Raw genomic sequence first — 16,556 nt, forward strand, 5'->3', positions numbered from 1 at the left:
AGCTGAGGCCAAGTTTCAGTCTAGCTGATTAAAAGAAGTCCTTCCATACAGGTGTTACAGTTCCTTCAGTTTTTAGCTTGAAGTATTAAGCTATAGAAGGCACAAGTCAGCTTACTCATTAGCATGCTTGCACCATTTAGGGAGATGCATGTTGCACGTTTGATCTAAGCCCAAGCCTTGATGTCAGTGGAGCTCTGCCCTTAAATTTGCAGCCCAGACATGAGGTGCAAGTTTCCTTACTTCACCGAAGCCCTGCTGTCTTTAACAGTGTTTTTCTTAGATGAAGCTGTTACTGATCAAGCTGCTCTGAGTTGTGATCCCTTTACAACCCCTGACACATGCCCAAGTACAGCAGTGTTACCAGGATTTCTCTTGTTGCTGTTGCCAGAGTATAGTTCCTGTTGTCATCTTCGCAGACTTTCTGCTCAGCTCTGGCCTCCCACTGACAATATCTGCTTCAGATTCTCCTTGGCATTTCATGCCTGTGATACTCACACTGATCTCTGCTTGCCTGCAGCATTGTCAGGTGGCTTACAGAGCCAGTCTGTGGCTATAGGTCCAACAGAAATCAAGTCTGAACATAAGGAGAAGGATGAAAATATACATGAACCCCCCTCATCGGATGACATGAAATCAGATGATGAGTCCTCCCAGAAGGATATCAAGGTCTCATCTAGAGGCAGAACAAGGTGGGTTGCTGACATGACCTAGAGAATTCGTGTTTCCTTATTGCTCTGTAGCATGCTGTCCTTAAGTTTGATGGATTTGTTTCAAGGCTTTTGCATTACCTCAGTGCACATATTAATAGCTGAAATAGATAAACAGTTTAAGTATTTGTATCCATGTAAATACAGAATAGAGGATTTTCTGGGGAAATCACTTCAAAAGTGTGCATTCCCTTATGTTGGTGCCTTGCCTGATACCTTCCTTGTGTACATATAGTGTAAGATTCAGAGAGCCCTGCCCAGCATAGAGGATGGGAGAACGTTAGAAACCTGTGATACTTTGTACCTGGGCCAGGGCTGCACTTCTAAACATGAGCCAGAGGTAATGGAGAACGGCAGCCTGGTAACGCTGATTCACTAGGGTGAGCACGAGAGGTACATAGTCTGTGAAACACTTCTCCTTCCGAAGCCATATGCAAAAAACCTGGAGCTGACACCGGATGAAATTCTTCTGGATCTGCCTAATAGGCCTGGCACAAGCATTGACATTTGGGATAACAGTAAACAATGAGAGTTTTGCAACCACTGGCAGCAGAGTCTGTATCATCACATGTGCCTAATGGCATTTTAGCATGTTGATTTTAGTCAGAGCAGAGGTTTTGCATAATTTTAGACTGAATTGGACAACCTTGTATTTAAAAAAAAAGGCTATGCAAGTTAATACAATAATTAGAAATGATACAAGAATTCTAAACAGAACTGTTCAGCTCTACGCTGGGTATTAGAAGATAAACAGTTCAAAACTTGGCCAGTAAGGTCTTTAACAAAACTAATGCTTTTTAATAAGCACAGTTAATGGAAAATTACCTGAATGCCTTTTTATATAAGCTGATATATTGGAAACTGGATGAACTACTTGTTGAAAAGGCTTTATTCCTCACCTAATAGATGGCTGAGTTACCTCTTCACTCTTTGAATGTTCCTCAGTGATTGAGTGAAGTAGTAGTTTTGCTTCAAGGGGCAACGTGTTGCCAGTACTTTTCCTAGAGATGTTTGCCACCTGTAGGCAATATTCTGTGGATATTCTTTAGCCAGGCACCATTTAAAACCTATTTTCAGAAAGAGGCAGGAACAGCAAGAATTACTGATTTGGAACACTTTCCTAGTTATCTAAGTATACTTCAATATGAAATAGATTAAGTGGAAAAAGTTTAATTTCATCAACTGAAAATTTTGAACCAGCAGCAGGATCACTTGTGATACTTCAATATACTTTTATTCATACTTTCTTGCAGCAGTACTAATGAAGATGAGGATTTAAACCCAGAGCAGAAAATAGAAAGAGAAAAGGAGAGAAGAATGGCAAATAATGCTAGAGAACGTTTGCGTGTACGAGACATTAATGAGGCGTTTAAAGAACTTGGCCGTATGTGTCAGCTTCATCTGAAGAGCGAGAAACCCCAGACGAAGCTGCTTATTCTTCACCAGGCTGTGGCAGTCATCCTCAGTCTAGAGCAGCAAGTGAGAGGTAAGTTATTTAAGATGTTGACATATCTTGCTTTGAATTGTAACAAGCACTTATTTAGTAGCACAAAAGCTTTAACAAAAATATGAGATCTATTTTAAGACAAACCTCGTGTAACTGAAATATTATAATGCAGTGAATTTAACCACATTTACTTAGGGGTTAACATTAAACACATAATGGGGAGGAGAGAGAAAACATACCTCGATTGAGTCAAAGACACGCTGAAGTTCAGATGCACCTTGCTTGAACTTTTGATCAGCCCTGAGTGGGTCGGGCAGTTGGATGAGATGACTCTTGTAGGTACTGTCCAACTGAAACAGTCTGTCCTATGTAGCTGGCATGAGCATTCCATCAGGTTTTGCTCTCTTGGACTAGTGAATAGCCATCTTCGTCAGTGTCCTGCTGACAGAAGTGCATGGAGTGACCGGAAAAGTCTTTCAGATGTGGGTGATATCAGTGGTTATACTTGCTTAATGCACTACATCTTTGAATCACTGCTGCCACTGAATGACGTCAGTATTTTATTCTTGTGTACCTAATTTTTACTTCCATTTCCTATTTTGTTGCTTGTGTTTTGCACAGGAGATCAAAGCAATAGTCAAAAGTTTTATGAAAGTGACAAAAGGAATAACTCAACACGAGCTTATGTACTTTGTAGTAAGGATGAGATGCTGTGTTTTCAGGCAGAGTTTTACTTGACCTGGTTTTTAATAAAGCCACGCACTGTCTCCAGTCAGAGCTCTTCCATAGAGTAACTAACTACTCTGCAGATGAGGCACCACGTAGTGCCATGGCTAAGCCCTATTTTAGCATCTCTGAGACTTTGACCTTGGGAATTGTTTTGCTCTGGTAATGACATAGTCTGGAAGATAAAGTTGAATGTTACAAAGAAGTCAGAATAACATTAATCAAGCATGGTTTTTAATGTTTAAAAACCATCAAGTCCATCTCTTGCCTCTCCCAGATTCTGTCAATCACAGAAAGCTCTGTGTGAAAACTAATGAAATCACTTTTGCCTTGGTCAGAGATTGCTTCCGAACCTTATGTCTCTGGTAGAAATATTTTTCTGTATGTACTTACAGTTAAACTGGACCTATTCTGCAGGCAGTGTAAATTGAGAGCTTTTCCTTCCTCACGTGTACATCTCAGCTCCTACTCCCCGTGCATCACAAGCACATGGTGCCTCTCGTGCAAGAGGCTGCGCTCCCTGTTTATCTCCGCGTCTTTCTTAGCACCTGTTCCTGACAGCAAGTGACCGGAGCTTTGTGCAGTGCCCGGAGGAGCTTTCACCAGTGCGTTGTATAATTGCATCAGCCATTTCCTCTCCCTGCTGGTAATGAGGCTTCTCATTCTGTGATTGGTGCTATTCAGACTGAAACGTTTCAGATTTTGAGCTCTAACTGTAGGCTAGCATTTTTATCTCCGTTCCCTAAATCGCTGTGAATTAACTTCCTTTCAGAGTTTCCACATAATTAAATCTTCTTTAAAACTTAAAGACAAGCCAGATTTAAACAAAGAAAACTGTGATTAAGAAAAGTTAGCAGTTTTGGTTGGGTTTTTTTTCCTAGTAGACTCTTTAGGAGTGTTCATCTTTAGGAAATGCAGTAGGAGGCAGTTGGTAATGACTTGGGTGAAAGCAGAATTAGCAAGTCTGTCCAAATTTGCCTCTGTCAGATTACCCTTGTAAAATACAAACTGCAGTTACTGTGGGGCGCCTGTGCAGTGCAAGAGAAGGGCTTGTGCTGTCTGTTCAGTCTTGGCAGTCTCCTTACAGCTAAAATTATATCTGCAATCTTAAACTGCAAAACAGAATTCACTGACAGCTAGAAGAATACCTCAACATATTGATTAAATTCAACATGCATTGGTAGAATATAGTACACACTTTTTGTGTGTCTTTCTGGCCATGGCAGTTTGCATCTTTGGTTCACAAAAAAACATTTTGAAGAACAGAAACAGTTGACTGTTAGAAACTATCATAATTTGAAAACTAGATCCAAATCTACATCTATTGAAGCTAATTGGGGAAGTGGAAACATGCTGATGGAGGTGACTTGATAGCTGGTCCACAGCTGGCTATATAAAGTACTGACTGTGATGTGAGAGGAATCATGGTTTGAAAAAACATGAGCCTTCTGCTCTGTGCCATTGTCATATTCTTTCAGTTTAAGGTGATTTCACAGACATGAGGGTATGAGGAGAACTACTGACTCGGGACATTCGACCTCCCCTGTTCTAACAGCAGGCTAATATTAAGGTGAAGAAAGAAGCAGTAACGTTACTAAAACTAGCGTGCTGTCAGTAAGGTTGGTGTGGCTTCAGCATACCAATGAAACACAGAAATAAATCTGGGGTTTTTTGCATTGTAAATTCCGACAGTTCTCATTTTGCACGTTAGCAGCTTCTGGTGACAAGGGAGGCACTTTTTAGCAGGTTTTGAGGGGGTAGGTAGGCACTTAGTTAAAGTTTGGGGGATTTTTTAAATTTTTTTTTAATACTGGCCTACGAGATGCCTGGTAGCGTTTTCAGTAGTGCTTGTCTGCAGCTTTTAGACACCTGCATTTTAGCACAGGGACATCAGGAGTTCAAAGAGGGAAGCTGTGTAGCTATTTTTACTACAGCGGTTAATGGATCGATACTCCCCTAGGTATCAGCGTGTGGGATGTTAACATTACGTTTCTGTTCCAGAGCGAAACCTAAACCCTAAAGCAGCCTGCCTTAAGAGAAGGGAAGAAGAAAAAGTTTCTGCCGTATCGGCAGAGCCGCCAACACCACACCCAGGAAGCCACCCTGGCCTGAGTGAAACTACCAACCCTATGGGTCATATGTGAACACCAGCCAGGTACGTCTCTGGTCTAGAGGGGAGCGGCTCTTGTTGCTTTTTATTGGCCACAGTTTGGGAGATGTAGATGTGCCTGTTCTTAGTTACTGAGCTGCCACTAGCACCAAACTTCTTTATGCTGCTAAGTACTTTCAGGTCTCTGAGCATAAGCAAAGCGTGCAGATTTGTTTAGTTTTATAATAAAACAAAATCCCAAGAAGTTGTCGTTAAACTCTTCATTTCCATGCGTTGTTGCCAATGGCTACATCTCTTGGCTCAGGTAGCCTTCTTGGCATGACATCAGAGGAATAGTTAACAGTTTGCTAGATAAGCCAAGCATAATAGAAATGAATTATACATTTTTAAATGATCTAAATATCACATTAGCTCGTTTAAAAATCCATGTAGTTTCCCAGTGCTGAAACAAACAGAGAGACTTCTCATCGCAAAGAGATTTGCTGTCTGGCTTAAGGCCAGTCATTCTAGCTCATCTTGTGTGCCCAATAGAGATTGCTTGACTATCTTAAGTCACAGTCTCTATTAGTAAAGATAGTTAAGATTTAAAAAGTAATGTTTTCAGCTTTGCAAGGTAATTCAGTATTTCCAAAAGCCCCATGTAGTCCAAAACGCAGTGGTTCCTTTAAGCCATGCTGGTGGGGTGGCCGTACAGGGATATTAGTCTTCTCGTTTTCTTACATGTAGTTGCTTGGTTGTGTTTTTTAAATAATTGGGAAAAACTTGATTTTGAGAAGAAAAAATTCTGAGTATTCCATGTCTTCTAAAATAGTAGAACTACTGCCAGTTTCAGACACCCTTACTTAAATCCATAACTTTACTAAATTTTATGTTAGGGAGGTTTGTTGTTGTGCACATAGACTGGTTTGCTTCTATTGTAGCTTAACGTAAAGGCATCCATCTTGCCAGAATGTATTCCGTGGAAATTTATTATTCACTTGTGTTCCTTAGGAAGCAGCAAATTGGCATTAAAACCAAGCCTTACTCAAGGTAGTACTTTTTCCCCATCTCTCATAGGCAACTGCTTGCTTCATAAACAAAACGGGGTTTCTTTTTAGGAAAAGAAGGTGCTTAGAATGTCTTTAATTTGTTTTATTTCAAACCAAAGCAATAGGTTACTTCTAAATTGCCAGATAATTCTTGATTCACAGCAGAATTTATAGCCTGTTCTTGCCATGTTAATACAATGTACCGCTTTCAAAAGTTTATTATATCTTTGTTTTTCAATAGCAGTAACTTTGTGAGGTGACTCAGGTGTGACGTTGACATGGAAAGCTCGTTGGGTGTATGGCGATGCCTACCTTCAGCAGTAGTGATTCACTTTGGGTACTAACTCCTGCTTATTTTAGAGACCAAAGTCAAACGCAAATTGAAGGTTTGAGGTTTGCAGACTACACTTTCTCCCATACCCAGGAAATCCAAGCAGAATGTTCCTGAGAGTGAACTGTTCAGTGTGTCGTATGCAGTATGGATATCACTGGAAAGACAGATTTCAAGGCCTCTCACTGTGATTTTTCTTTTGCGCTTAACTGACTGAAAATGCTGTGGTTTAAATTAGTTCTCCAGTGTTGATACCATGCTTCTTACTGGTTCTTTTCCTAATACCCATTTCATCTTCCACATTTCTTTCTAGAATTCCAGAATTATTGGTAGGATACACAGAAGGTGACCTTTCTTCACAAGGACACAGACAACTAACATTATATGAAGACACAAACCTGACAGGAGAAAACACTTGAAGCAAGAAACCCAAATGCAATCTTATGATCAAAGCTACTGGTCAACACCTGCATCAGGATTGAAGATACAAGATCTTCAGACAGAATTTCAGCCCATGAAATACTCTGAACATATCATTCTGTTGCAAGCAGTGTGTCGCTTCTGCACAATCAGAGACTGTTGTGATCTCTCCACTCATTGTGGAAGTTGCCTTGTGCCTAAACTGAATTGACAAATGCATTGTAACTACAAATTTTATTTATTGTTATGGAACTGTAAAGGTCTACATATAAAGGGAAAAGTTAACATGTTAAAGGCTGATAAAGTTTCAGCTGGATGCCAGCATTTGCTAAAGCTGTTCACATTCAGAGAACAAAGCAGTGATAAACATCGACCCGTAGCATTCCCAGCATACCTATTAGTGTCTTAAAAAAGGAAGGGAAAAGTCTTTTGTTGTCCTTTCCTCTCCTTTTGCCATATGACTAGTGTTTTCCATGCAATAGGAAACTATTCCTTGGTATAGCTTTTTTTTATGTTATTTTTGGTCTCTGGTAATCTGAACAGTTATGGTCATAGACACCCTTCCATACTGAGCTCCGTGCTTCAAAGCCAGCGAGAGCCCTGGTGAAGGTTGCCAGGAGGAGCAATGCTGTGACCATAACATTTCTTGGATTTAAAAAGTTATTTTTATTTTCCCTCAGACTTTCCTCAAATACTTTTTTTTTTTGTTTGTTTGTTTTTCTAATTATAAACAAAACCTTTTTAGGCTTCTAGGCTTCATAGTAAAGCTTGTAACGTGAAGTGTAAATTGGGTGGGGAGAATCTACTTTGTTAGAGTTGCTTTGTTTTCCGAGCAGTAAGTACTACATATAGTACATGTAAAGTGTTAGCTGTATGTAAGCACAAAATGCATTAAAATACAAAGGAGATTTTTTTTCAGGCTGTAATTTTGGTGAATAGTGAAATCCTACATTCACCGTGGCAGGTAGTGTGATGCTATAACCACCAGTATGGTGGGCTTACTTACATAATGGAATATAAGAGCAATGGTCACCAGTTTTTCCTTACTGTATACATTAATTATCTTGTCATTTTTGTATGGCTTGTCAGTGGAGAAAAACCCAGTGTGAATCAAATGCCCCCCTTCCAAGCCACATTAGCGTTGAACCTTCAAATGTTTCTCCACCAGAACAGTGTCCATAAGTATTCCTTTGTCACAGATGTGTTGAAATGGTTAAAATCCCTTTGAACTTCCATGGAAACTGTCTTCCACTGCAATGACCATGGGAGGAAATTTCCTACGCCAAGGTTGTCTGAGCTATTGTTCATATAGTGCATCTTTCATCGCTGGCAATTGGTTCACACACAAAACAGGAACAAACCAGTAATTCTTATGAAGTCATTTAAATTGAAAGAACAAAGGATGGATTGTTAAAAATAAACTAATGAATTTCAGCTCATGGTTTGGATGGTTCCTAACAAAACAGTTTGTGGAATTAGTGGACTCATTTCTATTACTTTTAATTTGCATAGATCATCAAATAACACCTGATTATATCTGTGGCCTTGTTCTTCATTTCAGTGTTTATCAGCTAAACAGATTTGTTGCTTATGACGTGTGAAAGTGATCACGTGCCACTGCCTGGCCTTTTTCCTTCTAAGCTTGTTGTCTTTTTGGCTATATTAGACTTTGCAGTATGCCCAGAAGCTTTCCTTCATAAAATAGAAAGAAAAAAACATTTGGCTTATTTTTCACTGTAGCTAGTCTTTTATACAATAATCTTGTAAGAAAATTTCTTGAATTCTAAATATTACTCTTTCTAGATTTTTGAAATCGAAAAAGTTTTCAGTAAAAAGTTTCTTACTTTATTTTACTATATTAGGTAGTAAAAATGTAGGGTTATTTACCATAACCTGTTCATTAATATCAGAAATTTACAATAGCATTGTAAGACCATAGTAGGGTTCTAGCATACCGTGTAGTACCTATGGAGTATTGTAAGAGCTAATTGTCCGAGATGAATTGCTTCTCATCTTGTTCTCCAGTTTCCATTGTTGGTTTATTGCAGATTTGTACCCTGTGTCAAATTTCAAGGTATTGCTGATAAACCTTTCCAACCAGCAGCAAGAAGTTCAAAAAAATTTCTGTCAATGTAACAGAAAACACTATGTATATAACATTTATGTAGCAATAAATGTGCCATCTTTTTTTAACATGGTAAATCAGTGAGTTTTTTAAATTTCTCTCTCCTCATAGGTAAATGTGTTGCTTGAAAACACCAGCAAAATCAGCTTCCATCTTTATCTAAATAAAACCTAACATAAAACATAAGCTGCAGGCACCAGAAGTATTGTTGCTACTCCCTGTGAAGCCAATAGAGAAATGCCCAGCGAGCTGAGGAGGAGCAGTACCCCGCCTGCATTCACTGCTGCACAAGGGGGATTGCTCGGGCAAATAACAATCTGGGAGCGGAATCTGAGCCATAGGTATATGCCTCCTGTTACATCTTGTTCTTTTACTTTGCCTGTCCTTAAGATAGGTTTCTAAGGCCCTTTTGTGCATCAAAACTCAGCACTGAGTTACCTCTGAATCGATGCATTTACATAGGTTTTATGAACAAAAAAAGGGGGTGAGTCTGTATCTTGAGCTTGAACTTAAAATTTTCCCATTTTCTACAGTTTTTCTTTCTGTGAGTGCAAACAAAAGAAAATGGCAGAGTACAATGTCCAAGGCATACACCATTCAGCGGTGAAATCTTCATGGAGTTCTTAGTCCACAACTGTTTAAGCCAAAAACCTCAAGTAACAAGCAATCTTGGCTAAAGCTTGAGGTTTTCAACTCTTCTCTAAATAAATATCCCTGGGAAAAGCACATCAAAGACAAAAGCAAATGGAGATAATGTACATATAAAGCTAAGATGTTTAACTGAATACGGTGTATGTCAGCCAGCATGGCTGCTGCGTGCTGCGTCTTATCCAACTCTTGATACTGTCCTTTGTAACCTTAAAAATATCCAGTGACCATGTTGAGACCTGGTTTACACTGTGACATTGTCAGCATGCCTACATAAACAAGTTTTTCTAATGTGCCAGCACTTTAACTGCTGGCAAATCTAACGTGGTCTGGCTAAATACAGGAGGTGAGACTCAGCTTTGTAAGTATGTCTTTTAGTATGTCTTTAGTAGTAGCTGGGAAGAGGTGCTGAGGTGCCCTGGTGCCTTCCCCAGCAAACAATCTCAATTCTAACTTACTCCAGTAATACTAATAGAGCCAGCGTTTGAGTATCAATCATCGCTCCTCTCCCCATTTCTGAACAAGTTTGTCCCTTCTTTCAGAGAGTAAAAATGGCATTTCCTCTTTGTATTTACCACACTTTTGCTGTCCTGTTTGCATACACTTTCTGATCACAAGTACTTTGATACCTTTGATAAATACAATTCTGCTAGAATGAGCATTTGGAGTATTGTAGGAATGTTTTGCTCTAAATCTAAAGCATGTGAGAGGCTTCAAATGGACTCCATCTTTTTTGCCTCCAGCACTAAGTAAATGCTGTTAAAAAGAAGATTCTAGATTCTTTACGTAAGGGTTAACACTGCTCCAAGGATTAGTCAACATTTTCCCCATTAGTATCTGGAAATCGTGGCAGAACAAAACCAAAATGCAACAGTCTGTAAAAGACAACCTGGATGGTAAACTGCTTTTTGTTTGTAACATTAATACCTTATGCTTCCTAGTATGCCTAACCTGTGGATACTAAAATGTCCTGTAGAAGGAAGAAATACTTTGTCCCAATTTGGAAGCCTGGCAGCACTTCAAGAGTGGGGTTCAAGAAGGCTCAATAGAAATGAGAAAGCAAGCTGACACCTTCCTGCTTCCAGACACCATCCAGACAAGATGTGGCCAGAGGCGAGAGCCACATTATGGCTGCCCTGGTTGAAGGGCATCCCTAACCCAGGGATGGAGGGTTGCATCCCTGGTGACAGGCACAGCCCCAGCTCCTGCCTTCCTGCTGCTCACCTGCCCAGCACAGTGAGGGAAAAGTTTCCCAGGAAGTGGGAAAATGGCACTAATAGGAGACTGCTACAATCCTTTCTTTTCCCCTCCGGCTTCTGCTGTCAAAGTGCGGATAAGTCAGGTGCTATTTGTGGGGGGGTGTTCTGTACTGATTAACCATCATTTGCTTTCCTGAAGTTAATCCCACTTTCAACCTGGATGCCACTGCAAAATACTGTGAGTTTATTTCCTGGTTAAAACATAAATATACTGTTCAACTGATACGCAAGCAACTGCATGCGCACGCTCAGTATGACAGCTAGTCATGTTTGTCTGCAGTCCCCTGCGATTGTTTGTAATGGTCTGACCAATTGGCCTTAGGCTCTGAAACTGCAAATCATCTGGGCTGTAAATGGAATCTCTTTCAGTTCTCTCCTGGCTTTTCAAATGTTTTGATGCTATTAACAACATCTGTTAAATAAAAACTGATTAAAAAAAATAGTCCTAAAAAATGATACCAAATACCAAGTGAGATAAAGATCTCTTTCAAAATGTTGATAACTGATGAAGGGCAGATCTGTTAAGGTCAGTGGCTGAGTTAACTGTTTGGAATTATGGTTATTTCAGGTAAACTAGAGAAACAAACAAGAATACCACAGCTGTTTCATTTTCGGGAGAGATCCCACTGTATTTTTAACAGTATCACCTAAATAGAGAGAGACATAGGAATGAAATATAAACTACATCAGAACAGTAACTGCTGCCAACTGTAATTAAACAGATGAGAACGTAATTTACAATATAATTCAAAATTCAGTCTATGTTAGACATAGACGAACATGCTAGTCCTGGACTTCAGAAAAGCATGAGAAACCTGTGCAGGTCCTCTAACTGGAGATCTCTTTCCATCAAACCTCTGAACAACATACTAAGTTATGTTTGTTTTGGAAAACTCAACAATTCAGCTCTTAAAAAGACAAAAATTCAGGAGGAAAATATTCAAAGTAAATGGACATGACATCAAACTCTTGTACAGAATGAACACAAATGTCCTGCTATCATAGTAACGTGGATTTGAGGCCCTACTTCCTTTTTTTTGTGCTGAGGCTTTTTCTGTCCCCCTCCACTGTATTTTATAAGGAAAGCTCTCGGAAATGCCAGAACAGGCTGTTTCACTAGCTTGCTAGATTACTTATATACAAGGAAATTAAGTGGTTCCTTATGCTTATGGAAGTTCTGACACACAATGTTGCATTAAATGCACACATTCTCTGTCCCGTATGCAAAAAGGAAAAACAAATACTTGTGGTGGAATTGTAGGTGGTTAGTCTTTCAGATCCAAACACAACTAAAGAAATTTCATGAACATGAATGAGTCTGTAGCAATCACTATAAAAATAAGTTCTCCAAACATGAGGTTATAAGCTCATCTGTAGAATGAGGTATCCAAGGACTAGTCATTTCTCTGCATTTTAATCCATAAATGAGAAGAGATGATCAGAAGCATTAGCTTATTACAGAAGCAGAATTAATCACTAGCCCTAGTTTGTGTGTTTATTGGGAAGACAGTAAATAGCCAAGAAGAACCAGATAAGGTTCTCCAGACTACTCCCAAATGATTTTCTCTGACCTCTGAAATAGCTGCTTACAAAATCAGATGAGCTTTTTGAGGCATTTGGACTTGATATTTACTGTATCAGCATCAGTCACTCAGACTAGAATCTCAGTGTGCTAGAATGGAAAATCCCCATCTCGAAATACTGAAAACTCACCCTATAGGAGAGAAATCTCCGCCTACAAATACAAAATGATAAGGTGGGGGAAATTTTTGGATCATGTTTTGAATTGTCATCAAAATGGTCAGTTCACACCTGCAAAAGCTGGAGAGGGTATCGCAATATTTTCTTTTAAAGGTGACATAGGAAGGAAGTCTTTCAGATACACTTCAAACTTTGTTTGTACAGTACCCAGCAGGAGAGAGCTCACATCTCAACTGATCTTCTGTATGCTACAAAGACATAAATGCTAATGTATCTGTTCATGGGTATAACAGCTAAACTACGTTAATCCCTAACGCCACTTGACTAATTAAGATAAATGCACGCAATATCGGTGTTCAGTCGATAGGCTCTGCTGCCAGTTTACTCTTTTAAAAGGGTAACATTTAATTAAATGTCCATTTAATTTGTTTATGTGACTAAGTAATAGCTGCAAGTGTAATTAAACATAAAGCTTTTAAAATTCTCATTCTTTTCCTAGCATGCAAGAACTGTAAACATGAGCATCATAAAATGCAAGTACAAGAGGGCAAGAATGCTAAAAATGGGGGGACAAAAAGTGACAGCCTACAGAACATGAAGGTAGTAACCCAAGATGAATTAGTGCCTGTCATTAGCTGTAGCCAGCTGGTTGTCATTATCACGTTATATAGAAGTATAACAAATGTGTCAATAAAGCTGTCTTTATAAAAATTTTTGGGGTATAAATGCAGATTCTGCATTTAAAAGAATATCAGGGGTATCAGGAAAAGAGTGTGAATGAAACCAAAAATGATGTGTCTGTTAAGCTTTGCTGTCTATTTTTCTGGTGTGGCTATTTTGCATATCCAGGATAACTGATGAAAATAGCCACAGCCACACACTGGTCAGTTCTACATTTCTGTAACTGTTGACTTTTCGATTGGAAGGCCATGTAAACCGAGCTATCTCTACGTGCTTCCATAGGTCTTCCTGGACTTCTTTCCTCCCTTGTCCTTGCCCTCGCCCCACCCCTAGTTTCTGTAGCATAAGATACGGTCTCCAAACTGTATCAGTTATAAGCAAGCTTAAAATTTGGCATTTCCAGGTACATGCCTCTGCTAATTAACTAATAACATGATTAGTGTGATGCAGGTTTACTGCTCTAGTGTGAAGCTCATTGGTGAGATTCAACAATGCAAGGTCCCTTCCAGCATCCATACGTAAATGTCAGAGACACTTGTGCCACTTCTTGCCCAGCCCCTTGCCCATCATTGAGGATTTATCCCTTCAGGCTTCCAGCTCTAGGTCCAGTCCTTCCCTTCCAGCCTGAAGCATGCTGGCTGCTGTTCCTTCCAGGCGCAGTGTTGGGGCTGCTTCATTTAGGTACAGCAGCAGCTGACCCTCCTCAGGATGCAGAAGAGAGCAGCAGGGGCAGGAGAACAGAGAGCAAGTTGTCCTTCTCAGTTCTAGCATGCAGCATTACACTCACCTTGAGGGAGTAATTACATGGGAAGTCTCATTCAACCCAAATCTAATAAGCCTATACTGAACATACACTTATTAAACTGGTAGATTTTTTAGGCAGTTTTCAATTAAAAGAACATTCCTGATAGGACAAGGGGTAGTGGCTTTAAACTAGAAGAGGGTAGATTTAGATTAGATAGTAGGATGAGATTCTTCCCCATGAGGGTGCTGAGGCGCTGGCACAGGTTGCCCAGAGAAGCTGTGGCTGCCCCATCCCTGGCAGTGTTCAAGGCCAGGTTGGACACAGGGGCTTGGAGCAACCTGCTCTAGTGGAAGGTGTCCCTGCCCGTGGCAGGGGGTTGGAGCTGGATGAGCTTTAAGGTCCCTTCTGACCCAAACCATTCTATGATTCTGTAACTGACAATAATCTCTTCTTTGGAAAAAACATAATTTAGCCCACATTTGTTTTACATTTATTTCATATTATTTTGTAATATTTTAAGCTCCATATGGAATGAGAAGGACATCTGAAGGAATTTTCATCTTAGATCTCAATTGCTGCATTATAACCATATAATTCTTCTCTTCTGCACATTTGCTAGAGTAATTTTTATCCCTCCCCAGCATATTAAAATTCCCTCTGTCCAAGGGTCTTGGTTGCACAAAGACACATGCACAATTTATGCACAGGATAACCCTCCTCACTTCAGTGGGCATTCTTCTGTACTTCATACTGAGTCTGTATTATTTCTTCACAGGTCAGAAGTCTGATGCTTACAGATCTTTCAGGGTTCTCTACAGTGCCCAAGGTAGGAATATGTGCAACAGAAAGGTCAAATTGTTAAGCCTCACTGCTTCTGTTTTATTAGAGAACTAGAGACAAAAAATACCAGTGTAAAGTCTTTCTTTACATCTCTGTAAGTGAAGCAAAAACAGTGTCTGGGACCAGGAGGCTGGGTGCGGGAATGTAAGTACAATGCATATGTGACTCTATAAAGTGATTTGGAGACATCTATTTTGCAACAATTGGGAAGAAACTGGGTGGGTGGTGTACAAGAGGGGGAACTGTGAAGACCAAATGTTTAGCTGTATTCAACTGTAAACAGAGTGATAGTCAGTAAACAGTCCCTCTGAAGAGAGTAATTAATAGGCACATGTGAAGAGATGGAAAAGAAGATGTATCCTTCTTCAGCAGACATCAAAGGGTGAGCTGGACAGTGAGAAATTAAGCATACCCAAAGGAGGCCACACAGCTGTATGTGCATTCAGTTAGGAAATGTAATGCAATATAATGAGCTAGGAAAAGGAGGAGAGAGGGGCTAAGATAAGCATTGAAAAAGGAGTTCTAAAGTAACAAAGGAAGGAGCAACTTGCTCTGCAAGGAAGGGAGCAGGAGTAGAGAAGCAGGGAGGTCTAAGCAGGTCAGCTTTTTCTGCGGAGGGGTCAAGTTGCAGAGAAGTTTTGCAGGATTAGAAAGAGTGATAAGGTAGCACAGTAGGTAGCCTCAAAATAAGATAAGGAAACAGAGGAGGAGCCACTGAAATGAATGGTTTGTCACTGTGATTCTCCTGCCTCTTGCTACATCTGAAAGCAGAACCCTGTGGCAGTTGGCCAGTTTGACAGGGAAGGCGATAAAAATAAATTACATCCTCTGTTTCCAATACAGACTGAGATGTTTCCAAAAGTATGGGGGAAGGGAACTTATTTGCAGGGAGGAAAGGTACTTACGAGATCCAAAACTCATTGTCTGTTCTCTATAATGTGGTGTCACGACTGACTCCGTAACGTACTCACTTGGCTCCAAATGGGGTTTTGGAATGTTCCACCTCTGGGACCAGCTGCTTTCACGAATGTTCGGCTGGAAGAGAAATCCAAGTTAAAAATTAAGGAAATGCTATTTTTTGTCTCTCAAAGAGCACACGTGAAGCTGAGAAGAATGAATCTGAGAAACTGAGGCCAAGTAGTTTGAGATTTCCAGTGTCCTGGGTGGTCTTTGCTATCTATTAGTGTCATCTGTGCAGAACGCTTTCCTTCAAAACTTGCCTACAACTGGGATAAAGTAGATTTTCCTAACCAATTTGATTTACAGTTTAGCATGAGCAGAATACATGTTATTAGCAGCATGGTTTTGGCCTACTGTTGCAAATCAGGTTTTGTGGCCTCAATTTAAATGGAGACTAAGGAAGCAGTAAGGTCTTATTAGGTTTTCTTGGCACAAGTGGACATGCACACTGTAGAGATACTGGCACAGGTTGCCCAGAGAAGCTGTGGCTGCCCCATCACTGGCAGTGTTCAAGGCCAGGTTGGACGGGGCTTGGAACAACCTGATCCACTTGAAGATACCCCTGCTCATTGCAGGGGGATTGGACGAGATGACCTTTAAAAGTCCCTTCCAACCCAAACTACTCTGTGACTCCATGAAACATACCCTGTCCTTTTGCATGTGCTATCCTCTTGGGTTCAATATGTGCTCTGTGGATCTGTGGAAACTGAGGATCACCATGTCTTCTCTAGTACTTCTGGATGATGAGTCAGGTGACCCATGGAGGGAAAATGTGTCTGTACCATGCAGGGACTATTAACCGTGGGTGTCACACAAGCCAGGGAAGTA

General features: G+C 40.2%; 1 pseudogene across 1 annotated transcript in view; it reads left to right on the forward strand.

The window, feature by feature from the left end:
• Positions 1 to 8,971, forward strand: part of LOC104401944 — a 9,425-nt pseudogene extending 454 nt beyond the window's left edge. The window contains exons 2-5 of the transcript XR_719892.1: positions 518 to 689; positions 1,961 to 2,193; positions 4,882 to 5,035; positions 6,671 to 8,971. The product of XR_719892.1 is annotated as a transcription factor 12-like (transcript). The remainder of the gene's footprint in view (positions 1 to 517; positions 690 to 1,960; positions 2,194 to 4,881; positions 5,036 to 6,670) is intronic.
• The last annotated feature ends 7,585 nt before the right edge of the window (positions 8,972 to 16,556 follow it).

This window comes from Nestor notabilis, unplaced genomic scaffold (assembly GCF_000696875.1).
Source record: "Nestor notabilis isolate BGI_N333 unplaced genomic scaffold, ASM69687v1 scaffold31232, whole genome shotgun sequence".
In the NCBI taxonomy this organism is placed as follows: domain Eukaryota; kingdom Metazoa; phylum Chordata; class Aves; order Psittaciformes; family Psittacidae; genus Nestor; species Nestor notabilis.